We start from the raw sequence: 14,102 nt of genomic DNA on the forward strand, positions 1-14,102 counted from the left end.
CAGGAGAGCTCCTGCAGACATAAAGCCTAAATAAATAAATGCACAAAAAGCTGAATTTGGGCAGAAAGCTGAAAGTCTGTGGTAACTATGACACTAGTTGTCATGGAGACCGTGTACTCTGCAGAGCATTGTTTTGATTGGTGATGATGCCAAAGTGAGGCTCCATCAAACGTCATGAACAGCCAAAACCACAATCCTCCCACACTGCGTGTGTGTGGGCAAGAACATGGCATTTTTCTCTGTTGAAGACACTTTTAAAAGACTGTTTAAAAGTTAAATGTGCAGCAGCAGCTCATTATCTCTATAATTCACAAAACACACAAAAAGACTCAATTAAGTATTTGATGATTATGTTATTGTGTGAGGGATGCTGATGTTCACCCTCATCACCCTAGATGTTTGGTGCAGCCTGGAAGTGCAGGATTGCAAAAGATTGTCAAGAAATGCTCAGGTCGCAGGACCACAACAAACACACAAACGCCAGGGGCATTTTCTCTGAGCACGCAAGGGAGGCAGTGCAAATTGAAACAGAATATTGGATAAATCATTCGTAAATTACAGGGCAGAATCTTCGACCCAAACTACAAGACATCAATTGAATGACAGGTCAGATTCTGAAGTACATGACAAACATTGAACTACAGCACAAATTCTAACCTACAAGACACACTCAATACTGAGAGACTGTAAACTACAGGACGGAATCCTCGAGCTAAACTACAGGACATCAATTGGATGACAGGTCAGATTCTGAAGTACATGACAAACATTGAACTACAGCACAAATTCTAACTTACAGGACACACTCAAAACTGAAAGACTGTCAATAACAGAACAGATTGTAAATTACCGGACAAAATCTTTGACCTAAACTACAGGATATAAACTGAACAACAGGTCAGATTCTGAAATCATTTGTGAGCTTACTCCGTTTTCATTGAGTAAATAAATGAATGAATGAATGAATGAATGAATGAATGAAAATTGCCAAACCAACTATATCCTATATGCAATAAAAAAGTAGATGAAAGATGTTTTTTTACTATACAATAATATAAGCTATTTTTGAGGAAATGTTAAAATATAGCAATATGCAAATCAATATTAACTTGAAATTGCATGAAATAATGAAATGTGAACTGATTAAATCTGTATCTGTGGTGTTTACAGAGGATTTGTAGACTAAGGGTCTGGAAATAGGCAACTAATAACCAAAAACCATAAGCTATAAAACAGCAGAAAAAAAAAAAACTCTATTATTGCTGTAGATATTTTTAAGGAAATATAAAAAGGCAGAAATTTGATTAAACTTTGATTTGGATTGGTTTTAAAATTTGATGTTAATATAAACATGCAAAATATTACAGCATTGACTCCTTCTTAATAATGTAAGGTGTAAATGGTGGTTCTTATGTTTTTACAATATAGCTGTTAACATCAAATGGAACATCATTTGTATTGGAATCAAGGCAAAGCAAGGCAAGGCAAAGCGTATTTATAGGTCATCTCATACACAATGGTAATTCAAAGTGATTTTATGATTAATTTAATTCAAAATGGCTAAAAATAATCATAAAAAAATGTATTAATAATCATAAAAGATTTAAATATGGCTACTGATTTAGCACATCTGATCTCTTCTGGATCAGAAGACTAGAGTTTCAGAAGTCCACCACCTGACACTGACTAACACTCAATGTACCTAAACCAGAGTAAATTGAAAACAGACATAAAAATAACCATGTTTAGAGCACATAAATATCAGCTCAACAACAAAATGCAGCTCTTTCTAATCTAATGTGACAGAAGAAAGGAGAGAGAGGAGAGGACAGAAGTTATGAAGAGATGAGAGTAGGAGGTGTGAAGATGGAGACAGGACAGAATGAGTGCCATTTCCCAAAATGAGGTCTTTGGCCCGAGGACATCTGTAACTCACAGGACAGAGAGATCTGACTTCCTAATATTTGTCTAAGATGCACAGAAACTGCAGCTGCAACTCAATATTCCATAGAACTGATCTGAGAACAGTTTAATGCAATCAACATTAACTCTAGGTCAGCACTACATATTACCTGTATGCAAAGTTAACCTAATGATATTTTAGTTTAATGGCAGAGCATCTGCAAAATCTGTAGCAGCAGTGATTTAAACTTATGAGGGGGTTTAATTCTAATCTAATACTGTTTTGGATGGATAGTGTGTGAATTTACACCTGAGCATTGCTTATTATGGGATGTTAGTCTGTGACATGGGTGACACATTTGCCAACAATAACTAAACATGCATCTACATGCTTAATTTGAATCTGCTGCTTGTAAACCCAAACACTTGTGAAGCCTAAGGACCCACAATGCACCTGTCAAAAACATCTGTCCTGGTGCCACTCTGTATAGCATTACATCATTACATCAATATTTTCAAGTAGCACATCGCTGCATGATGGCCTGTTTAATTTTGGACCACAGAGCAGAATCGGAATGATAATGAGCAACTACACGCGCACACACACACATGCAGTGTGCGATAATTAAATCTATAAAGAGAATTTCTTCATGTTTTATGCCTGGTTCCCAAAAAGCAACATATAAAATAAGTGCATTTTACATTTTTAAACTGTATTAATTATCTTTTAATTTTCATATAACACTGCACAACACTGGTATAACTACATAAATTCCTCAAACTCGAACAAGTAGAAACTCACTGCACTTTCTGTTGTCATAGCAACTTGCTGTAAGCCTTTGGTGGGATACAGAAAGCTGGGGGCTGCAGAAACTACATCACCCAGCAGTCCCAGCGCTTGACTGAATTAAATGTAGAGGATTGTGCTAAATTCATTTGGCAATTCGTTCATGTTTCTTGAAGCCAAGAGGTCACATGAAACAAAGCGAGATGAAAAACACACAAAAACACATCCACAAGTGATTTTAACATATAGAAAGCAAATATGTGGTCTAACATTATGTATAAATACATTCGATTACATTCAACTTTACTGTTACTGTGTTGAAAAGAAGTACAGAGACAATGAAAGGCTGTTAGCAACTGACCAGAAAGGTAAATAGCAATAACATATAAATAACATAAGTTACATAACAATACATAATTGTTTTATGCTCACCAAGTTGCATTTATTTCATCAAAGACTCGTGTGAAACTGAAGACTTAATGTCATGGCTCCTAAAAATTCATAGCCATTACAGAAATATATATATATATATATATATATATATATATATATACACATTTTTTTTTTTATTATAAGCATTTAAAATATTTAATTATATATTTATATTTAAAAAAATAAATAAAATTGTACTATACTCGTAACTATTTTACAATATGACTGTTTTTACTATTTAATGCAAATGAATGCAGCCTCAGTGAGCATAAAAGACGTCTTTTTAAATCTTAATTTCATTTAAAATAATTAATAATTCCAAACTTTTAGCCAGTGTTGTGTGTGAAAGTGAAAAAATATTGAAAAGTTTAAAGTGCAAACCCAGGTGAAAAACAAGTACACTTCCATAATGTACTTAAAGTGCTAATGTACTCAACTGTGCTATTTTGAGACACCGTGAATATGAACTAAAATGCACTTTTAACATACTATCTTTGTATTTAAAAAATATATTTAGCTACCACTTGTAGTACACTTGAGTGTACTAGTGAATGAAAGATGGGTTCAAGTGTACTACAAGTGGTAACTAAATACATTTTTTAAATACAAAGATAGTATGTTAAAAGTGCATTTTAGTTCATATTCATGGTGTCTCAAAATAGCACAGTTGAGTACACTTAAATGATCTTAAGTTTATCTTAAGAAGTACTAAAGGATCATTTTTAGTATATTAAGTACAAAATTAGTGTGCGGAAATAGTGCACTTTAAGTACATTATGGAAGTGCACTTGTTTTTCGCCTGGGAAGTTATGAGGTAGAAAAAGTAAAGACCAGCTCAGTGCAAATGACGTGGCGTACAAATATATAAAAGATATGATAGGTTACTCATTCCTTCTATATTAAATATTTATGAGACACTTTTATACTCAATAAAGAAGACACAAATTAAATATAACTGATGTAAACAGTTAAAGCAATACATTTAGCACTGTAAGGTTGATTTTTTAGACTCATTGACTCGAACCACTAGGTGGCGTCTGAGAGTATGTGTCATCCTAAATCTCTTATTCAGCTGCCACACACCCCCATCTCTCTTGCCTTCACACACACGCTCTCTGAGAGGTGTGTATTACCAGAATCCAGCCCCCTAAAGTAGGTCAGTCTCTTTCTAGCTCTTCTTTTCCTCTTTCACCTCTCCACCATATGTGTCTGTGCGTCCTACTCAATGCCTCTGTACAGAAATAGCCACAAATAGTCAATTTCCTGAACGTTTAACTGGTGGCACAGACACTCACATGCATGAAAAACACATGCAAACATGTGTGTATCCGGCGCCTGGATGATGTATAAGGGTCTTAATTAGCTAATAAAAAGCACAGAAGCTGTACTTTGCACAAACAAACAATTAGCTCATACAAAATCATTTACATAAACACAACCTACATGCGTACATATGTAAATACACACACCAGGAGAGGAGAGAGAGATAAAGAGAAAGAAAAGGAGAGGAGAAGAAGAAGAGAAAGGAGGAATCTGGGCCTTTGAAGTGTCATGGCTAAATTAGCCTTTCTAATTGTGGCAGTTCATTTCCGGCCTTTTCCCAAAAGCTAAAGATTCAGAGGTTGCATACACCAACAGCATACTTGCGTACTAGAAAGACGTCCACACACACTTCTGAAAGTATTGTAATGAGGATCACATCATGAGGACATGGTTTCATACCAAAGTAATTATATTTACTATACACTAAAGCTGACCTTCACACAAGCCTGGTGACTTTAATAGATTTGAAGAAAACAAGATCTGGATGATTTACAAATAGTGAGGACCACTTCAAATCCCCACAAGTGGGTTTTTTGACATGTTTTTCTATATTTGTAAGAACATTTACAACAATTTGGCCCAAACAAGTATTCCAACCTCTACACACACACACACACACACACTTTCTTAGCTGGGTATTGCTTCTAAATCTATAAGTACTATTTTAGTGAACATTAACTGAAGCCAGAAGTAATAAAAAGTAATCAAATCATCAGTTACTACAGAGAGGAAGTCGATTTTTAATATATTTACTATACACTGGTTGTCAAAGCAATGGATTACTTTGCAAGAGGCAACCATGCATGACCTCTTTGTATCAGATAATATAATCATCAGAAGCAATATACTACTACTTACACATTTATGCATACGCTGTGTCAAAAAACACCTTCCAAAAAGGAACTGATTTGGGTTTACCAAAGAACCTTTCACTCAATAGATCTTAAAAAAAAAACATCTTTTTAAAAGTGCATTTTATGTATATAGTATATTCAGTGTATTTTAATGTGAATTCATATCTGAACAAAGGCTAAAATCAGTTCTCATGTGTTATTTAATTTTTTTTTTTTGCATTTAATGCAAAATTGAAGTTCCTGCATAGCTTGTAATGGGTGTCAGCTACTGCAATTATGTGATGTATTTAATTAAACTCCTAATTCACTCCTAGTTTAGTACAAATACTGGTTAACGTTTAATCGTATCTTATAGCAAACAGCTAGTAAAATGACAACTTTACAACTAATTCACCTGTGTATGTGTGTGTTGGCTGAGCCCATTATATCAGGAGGAACAGCAATAAAAACAGTTTGTGAACTCTATAACAGATGGCTGAAAAACAGAGCCATGCCTTAACTACACACACACACACACACAAACACACACCAGTTGCGGGTTATGATGAACTAAAACTGTAGGTAGTGGGTGGTGTCGTGAGAGAGAGAAAGCGAAATCCGCAGCCGAGAAGAGAAAAGATTTGCTTTGGGAAGAGACAAGCGAGTACATGAATGCCGTATGGCAGGTGAGTCTAAACTCTCAAAAGAGGCTTTTCACACTGACAAAACGGCCAGAAGTCATTCGTTTTCCATGAGAGTTGCTGATGTGAGGTGACACTGATCACGTAGACGGTAAGGTAGACCAGAGTTAAACTTTAGGCAAATGAATGGTGATGCGATACTGCGACCACCAATGAGAAGGAAGACAGTAGAGGACATGTGATCATGTGATCAACCAGCTGCACAGACACTCGGCAACCTCCGGTGGTTAAATCGCTGTCAACCTGAATGCACCTTAAACTGAGAGATGTTACATAAATATAGAGAAAACACATGAAGTTTTCATCAAAATTGAATAATAAAAAAGATTTGCCATCACGTGCCAAGCTGCCTGCAAGAGCTGAGCGAGTTGTTCAGGAGAAAGGGTTGTAATTACATCACTCTGACATGATTCATACCGTCTTTTTGAGAGTGATCTCTTTTTCAATCAAAAAATCCATATTGCTGAGTCATTGTCATCTCTCTTTAATATTCTCATAATCCTATGGGAAATGTGCACTTTAACATTAACACAACAATATTGAGATATAAAAGCGCAACTTCCTGAAGACACGCTGGAAGGAGCATGATGTGAAATGTCAGGAATCATATTAAAAAGTCCAACCAAAACGATAAAAAGGGCCAACGACTTTCATTCTACACAATCCTGGTCTAATAGAGAATAGCGGAACAATATTCCAAACAAACATTTGCATTTATGCATTTACATTTACATTTATGCATTTAGCAGACGCTTTTATCCAAAGCGACTTACATTGCATTCTAGTTACAGTTTTTACATTTTATCAGCTCTTGCTTTCCCTGGGAATCGAACCCATGATCTTGGCGTTGCTAGCGCCATGCTCTACTATTTGAGCTACAGGAAAGCTATTTAGCAGATGCTTTTATCCAAAGCGACTTAAAATAGAGGAGAAAAAAAAATCTGATTATATTTATACATTTAGCAGACACTTTTTTTCCAAAGCAACTTACGACAGAGGAAACAGACAAAAATTTACATTCACGCATTTAGCATTCTTTTTGTTTTTCCAATAGAGGAAACAAACAAAGCCAAAAAAAAAAAAAAGTTTACATTTATACATTTACCCTACACTTTTATTCAAAGTGACTAACAACAGAGGAAACGAACAAACAAACAACATTTACATTCATGCATTTAGCAGACACTTTTATCCAAGAGGAAACAAACGAACAAACACACATAACAAAAACAATATGTTAACATTTATGCATTTAGCAGGAAAAAGAGGAAACAAACAGACAACTTTATCCAATAGAGGAATCAAACAAACAAACCAAAAAAAAAAAAGTTTATATTTATACATTTAACAGACACATTTATCCAAAGCGACTTACAATAAAGGAAACAAACAAACCAACACACAAATATTTACATTTATATATCAAGCAGATACTTTCATCCAAAGCGACTTGTAAGAGGCATCAAACAAAGAAATTCTGTTTATATTAATCCAAAGCAACATATAGAGGAAACAAACAAACAAAGAAACCAAAAAACAACCATTTACATTTACATATCAAGCGGACACCCTTATCCAAAGCAACTTACAATAAAGCAAACAAACAAACATAACACATTTTTGGCATAATCTTTCATCAGAATTAATAACCTCTATAATGACTTTCCTTGTCAGCTGATGTCATCAAGCCCCTCCCCTCCGTCTACCAAGTACTTTTAATGATCCAATAACTTCCCAATGAAGATGATAAAACCAAGTCCCGCCCTACATTTTTTCTCATTGAATGACCTGTATTTAATGTCACAGATGCAAAAAGAGGTTGCGAACGCTGTGTCACGCTTTCAGTGTCAGGAGAGCAAAAAACAGAACACTGTGCCACACTTAAACATGTCCCTCTTGAAACACACTGCTAACTGAACCTCTAATGCCAACAAATCAATTTTTACCCAACGACACACACATACACACTGCCTGCAGTGATCCCAGCAGCTCAGCATAAGGGTTACCAGGTGGAATTCTGTCTCTCTCTCTTTCAATGTGCCTTACTGGCATGACAGATAATTACATATCTGCCAAAGAACTATTGGCTAAGACAACATTTACATTAAACAATGATGCAAAATAAGAAAATCTCGCTCTTTCTCTCTCTAAGGTGAAGGATGTGCACTCATTCACTGTGACTGATTTACTGATACTCAAGGATGAGAGCATGAGTGATTCATTCTATCTGAGAAAAAGAGAGAGGGGGGGGGGGATACAGGATAGAGGAGCATCCAATGGCATGGGCACCATAAAACATGGAACAGCTTGGCAAATGTGTGTGAGTGTAATTAAGTTTGTGAGGGATGATGGTAATATATGAGGGTCTATGGGCATCTCTGTTCCTCAGTACAAGGTGACTCTCTCTCTGAGACACACACACACACAGTCTCTCCTCCTCTCATTTTCTCCCAAACTCTCCAAATCCATATCTCACATTTATCACTGCCACCTTCCTGTCAATACACGCCTGGAATAATGACAAACAGGGTCACATTATACTGAACTTCACTCAAATATACCAAAAGCTCTAAATATAACAGTGTCATAACAAACTGGAAAACATTTGCAGAATTAGCAGCATGACCAAATGAACCAACTCCAAACCCTAATTATTAAACTCGGTAACACGTCATTTGGGCTATGGACATGAATGGTATTTGAAATCATGCAGTTTGTTCGAGAAAGGTGTGCTGTTACTATTATGTTAAGAGATTCGACTTTTAATTTTAATAAGACAGAAAAAAATGGTGAAAAAATCTTTTGAAAAGTTCTATTTCCTAAGTGAAATTACCATCGTTACTAAGCAGAAAGGACAGGATTCGGGATGTTTCAATAATACAGCCCTAGAACCATATCTATAGGGAATATCAAAGTCTATAGGTGTGGTGACATTAGCAAAGTTTTGGTGAAATTAAGTAGCGATGAAATAGTGTATCGATGTATGTACAACTCACACAGAAGTCACTTTCAAACCACGCTGATTTCTGCTGGTTAATATAGTGAATCCACTGCAAAATCTACAGTACGTGAACAAATCATTTGCCCTTATGCAAAATTCCAGATCGGGAACACTCAATTCAATTGATTTTATATAGCGCTTTTTAAATGTATTTGCATAGCACTTTTCACAGCAGCTTCTAGTTTCTAATCTAGTTTACCTTGTCCATATTAATGAAAACATATGCATTCATAAAATCAAATTAAACAATAAAAAATAAAGAATAAAAGAGAGTAAGAGGTCTGACTTGATAACAAAAGTCCAGCATCACATTGATCTGAGAGGAAATTGCCGAGCGCCAAATAGAATTTCACTCAATTTCCTCTTTCAGCCATCTTGAGGGGGGTGATGAACAAATGATTGTGCAAGGAATGAAGAGAGATAGAGGGATTGAGAGGCTACAGGGAATATATGTGTTACGTGTGTGTCCAAGGCTTAGAGTTCATCTGTCTAGAAAACACTAATCAATCAGCCAGATGCTTTATCCATCTTACACACACACACAGACACAACCTACAATTATTATTTAATCGTTTGAGTCCTGATGTCAGAGAGGTGTTGTGTCTTTGGCAGGACTGTGTGTGTGAACGTGTCAGTGCATGTGTGTTTGAGAGAGAGAGAGTATTGGAGAGTTTGTTGGTAATTAATCCTCCATCTGATGTGCATCACAGATTATCAACATCACAATTACAGTTTAATCTGACTTACTTTAACTTCAGTCGACACACACACACTCACACACACACACTCACACACACACACCTCCTTATTAACTTCAGTGTGGTGCCTATGGCATATTTATATTGCATCAAACACTGTTTAGACAATCCAAAGCATAATTGTGACCTTTTTCAACTTTCAGATCTGACCTGCCTGCCGGCTCAGAGAAACATGACAAAAGAAATAAACAGCGTTTAGCTCAGAAATGCTGGTTATAAATACAAAACATTTCCTTGAAACAGAAAGACAGGTTCCCATTCCCACAGCTATAGTTATTATGCTTTATTTGTGTTTTTCTATGTAGCTCTCATTGATGGTGTGATTTCTGCATTCAGATGTGCTTGTACTTTAAGGCCAGCGCTTGATTAATGCCTTTGCTCGACATATGAGATAATAATAATTCAATTGTAACAGTACGAGTAGGTAAGGATGCCCCAGTCAGCAGTCTTTTATGCACAGATTCATCTCTGCATATTATGCGTGTGTATATGTGTATGTATGTGTGTGTGTGTGTGTGTGTGAGAGAGAGAGAGACAGTGAAAAGCATAATGTGATCTGGACTTAACTACATTGTGAGTAGTGTTTACATTTTGAATTACAAAATATAACTGTTACCGTTTTTTATTACTGTTCAAGATATACGCTCACATAAAGTTATAAAAACACATCATTAATGCTAGTGACAGGCTACAGTATGTTTACATGCACACTTATAATGCAATTAAAGGCAGTGCAGTGATTAAGCTGGAGATCACCTAAACAGAACATTGTGATTATGCTAATAATTACAGTAGCAATAATCACAGAAAAATATGTATATACACATACATACATTTTTTCACTCTAAACAAAATGTGCATGTGTTAGTCCTGCTGATAGATGAGCAATGCATTAATGGTCAGAAAAACTTTGTCTAATGGAGACGTTTTTGGCAAATTTAGAAGTATCTGTGCATGTATCGATGACATGACACTCCATTTTTGTCTGAAGTTACTAAAACAATACATTAAAATGTAATTATCCAAAATTACTGGAATACACAATCTAATACAAACATGTTTTTCTAAATTAAATAAATTGAAAAATAATTTGTATATTGTTTTGTGGGAGAAAAATGCAAAAAAAAAAAAAAAAAAACTACCTATTTCTGAAGATTGTTAAAAAAAAAATTAATGTGAAAATTCTTGAAAATGTCAAAATCTATTCAATAACAGATTTCCTTTTTTATTGTGTACTACGCAAGATGCTACAACCTTCTGGAAATCACAAAAAGAGATGTTAATTGAGATGAGCTGTTGGTAGAAACATCACTAGTATGGACAGCAGAGAGGACAGTGTGACAAGGAGAACCACACACACACACACACACACACACACTCAACAGCCGCTAGATCCATCTTACTCAACCACATCACCTACTGATAACACCTTGGAGAGTGACAGAGAGAGAGAGGGAGAGAGAGAGAGAAGAGTACGAGGAGAGAGAGCTGATATCTCATTAGTAAAGCGTAAGGAGACATTTCCATATGAATACAATCTCATCTTGTCAAGCTTCAAGGATGCCAGGAACCTATGGATGAGATGAAAGTGTGTGTGTGTGTGTGTGTGTGTCCGTGATATATCAAGCGCTAAAGCATACAGGTAACATCTTAGCTATGTCATAACTGTCAAATTTGAGGTTATGGCTCAAATCAGCTCTCAGCACAGCAGTGACGGCACAGACCGTAAGTCGTGATAGCCAATCAGATCACAGCACAACTTCACTCCAGTCATTTCTGCAGTATAAACCACATACTCACACAGAGATAGAACAAGGGACGTGCTCAACCTCCATCATTCTGCTTTGGATGTGGTTGCTAGGCAGCACACAGACAGCTAACTATAGTTCGGGCCGTGGGGCAAAGGTGGTGTGTGTGTGTGTGTGTGTGTGTGTGTGTGTCTGTTGGGGGGGGCGGCCCTCCTGGCAAGCTAAGAGGATGCAGCTGTTCCACATCCCCAAATACCCTCCCCACCCACCTCCCCATCTCGCTCTTGCCTTGCTACTATTTACACCCTCCCCTCTGTCTCTACTATTAAAAGCTCATTTTTTTCTTAAGATCCTCAAAAACAGACACTAAGTGTTGATCATGTTGCCTAGCAACTTGTAAAGTTTTTTTTTCTTTTTTCAAACAGCTAAACACGCCCACTGATGATTGTGTTTTAACTGGAGTCACATGGAGAACTGGTCCAGAACATTCTACAGGTGCAGGTGACCACGTAGAAAGCGCACTGCACAGCGCAGTATGCAACGATAATTGTTTCAAATAGGTATGTACTGCAGAACATTAATAAAGTACAATTTATTTGTTTTCATGTGTTTAGTATGAATACAACACGGGTGTACAACATCTGCCATGTTAGCATGGTCATGCGACCTCTAGCATCCGCTGTGCCACTATTCCCTACCATTTACAAATTTTCAGTGTTATGAATATTTGACATACTACATTTCAGATATTGGCATATCGGTTGTAGAAAGGGAGAATGCTATGACATACAATGCAAGTTTATTTCACTGAATGCCAAACTTATTCATCTCAAAAATGTATAGTTTTTTCGGATTTTAATACAGTTTTTTTGTGAAAAAAAAAAGAAGTCTGTCAGTTCTGTCAGTTAAATAATGAGTCAAATTCTTAAAGGGACAGTTCACCCAAAAGTGAAAATTCTGTCATCATTTGTGCGCTGCCATGTTATTTACAGTATAATAGAATTCTCATTTCTGGGTAAAACAAAATTTAAAAAAACAACAAACGAAATGAAACTAAATGAAACAAAATGAATTAAAATAAACTAGAATAAAATAAAGAAGCAACTGAGGCTCCAAACTTATATGACAGAATTGTATTTTTTTTTTTTTTTTTTTGTGAACTAAAATTAAAGTAAATAAATTCATTAATAAATTAATTTAAAAAGAAGTAAAATTCTAGAGGGATGATAAAATTCTATCATTATATACTCAGTTTCATGAGGTTCCACACGTGTATGACAGAATTTTCATTTTTGTGTGAACTACAGTAAAAAAGTTTTTTTTAAAGAAGCAGCTAAATTTATGAAGGGATACTCACCCAAAAATGAAAGTCAGGAAATAAATGGTGTATAACATCCCATTAAATAATTAACTGATCAAATAATAAGCCAAGGGAGCGACTGAACCTTGTGGTCGATGTTACTTATTCATTACACAGGATAGTGATGGTGTTGCTTTTCAGTAATCAATAATCTACAAATTGTTTTTCTGCAAATAGAGTATGTGTTCCATGCATACTAAAATAGCCATAGATATTTCCCTTTGGGTGTCATACAACCAGCCTTTTGGTTACAAGCCTTTAACCACTTGACCACACAGCCCCATGTCACATCTTTGCTCACACAGTACAACTCCTCATCCATCCTGCTCTACAGCTCTTATTTGGCCACGTATTTGAGCTTTCAAATAAACATGTACCTAAGCAGCACTGCTACACACTGGACAGCAAATACATGTGTCATAAGATCAAGACAAGTATACTAACCGTTGTGTATATTAGTGGCTATATCTGGGATGGAAACCAAAAGAAACCTCAGTTGTAACCTTGAGCACTTAACCTCAATTTGCTTGAGGGGACTGTCCTTGTGGTTCGTGTACTGAAAGTCACTTTTAAAAAGGTGTCAGCTAAATGACTAATTTGTAAAATGAATTAGTAATTAGGCAATACAACACAAGTTCACAACATTAAGTGGCTCCAAAATTGTAAAAAAGAAGCAGCTAATTTAACAATTACATGCATACATGAAAACCATAAAGAGCTCTACTCTGTATTTTGCAAGGCCATCACTTCAATTCACATGGCTCAGGACAAATTTCTGGCAAGGTGTAGGCCACACAATGACCACCGCAGCACTTTTAACTAAAACTCATTAAATCTCAAAGGTGGTAGAGAAGCTGCAGTAAAAAGATGAATTTAGCCATAGTTCTCAATTCAGTACAGAAGCAGCATTGATGTATTTACACAGCAATCACAATAGTTGGAAACAATGTATAATGCCCTCCAAAGCTAAATGTTAATTCTCATTCACAGCAACAAGAAAAACTAGTAGCGAAATGTTTAGTAGCCCACCAATTTTCCAAAATAATTAATTTACGATCAGAGGTTGGAGTTAACTTTTTCAAACAGCAGCCACATTTGACTACTGCATTTTTTAAGTTACCAGTCATTCAGAACCTCTGCCAGTCAAAAAAAGAAGGATTTTGTTTTTAACTACAGTCTGTAATTTTTGGGGATACCATAAAATTAAATAAAATAGAAATGAAAACAGAATTCTCTGTGACTTCTCCTATACATATA

The 14,102-nt window shown here is 35.8% G+C and overlaps 1 protein-coding gene and 1 non-coding gene across 22 annotated transcripts in view; both read right to left on the bottom strand.

The window, feature by feature from the left end:
* cacna1c (calcium channel, voltage-dependent, L type, alpha 1C subunit) overlaps positions 1-14,102 on the bottom strand; it is a 130,169-nt gene that overhangs the window by 58,142 nt on the left and 57,925 nt on the right. The gene's annotated exons all lie outside the window — the stretch shown is intronic.
* Positions 6,791-6,865, bottom strand: trnaa-agc (transfer RNA alanine (anticodon AGC)). Its single transcript has one exon. It is a non-coding gene; the product is annotated as a tRNA-Ala (tRNA).

The sequence above is a fragment of the Onychostoma macrolepis genome, chromosome 04 (genome assembly GCF_012432095.1).
Source record: "Onychostoma macrolepis isolate SWU-2019 chromosome 04, ASM1243209v1, whole genome shotgun sequence".
NCBI classification, from domain to species: Eukaryota; Metazoa; Chordata; class Actinopteri; order Cypriniformes; family Cyprinidae; genus Onychostoma; species Onychostoma macrolepis.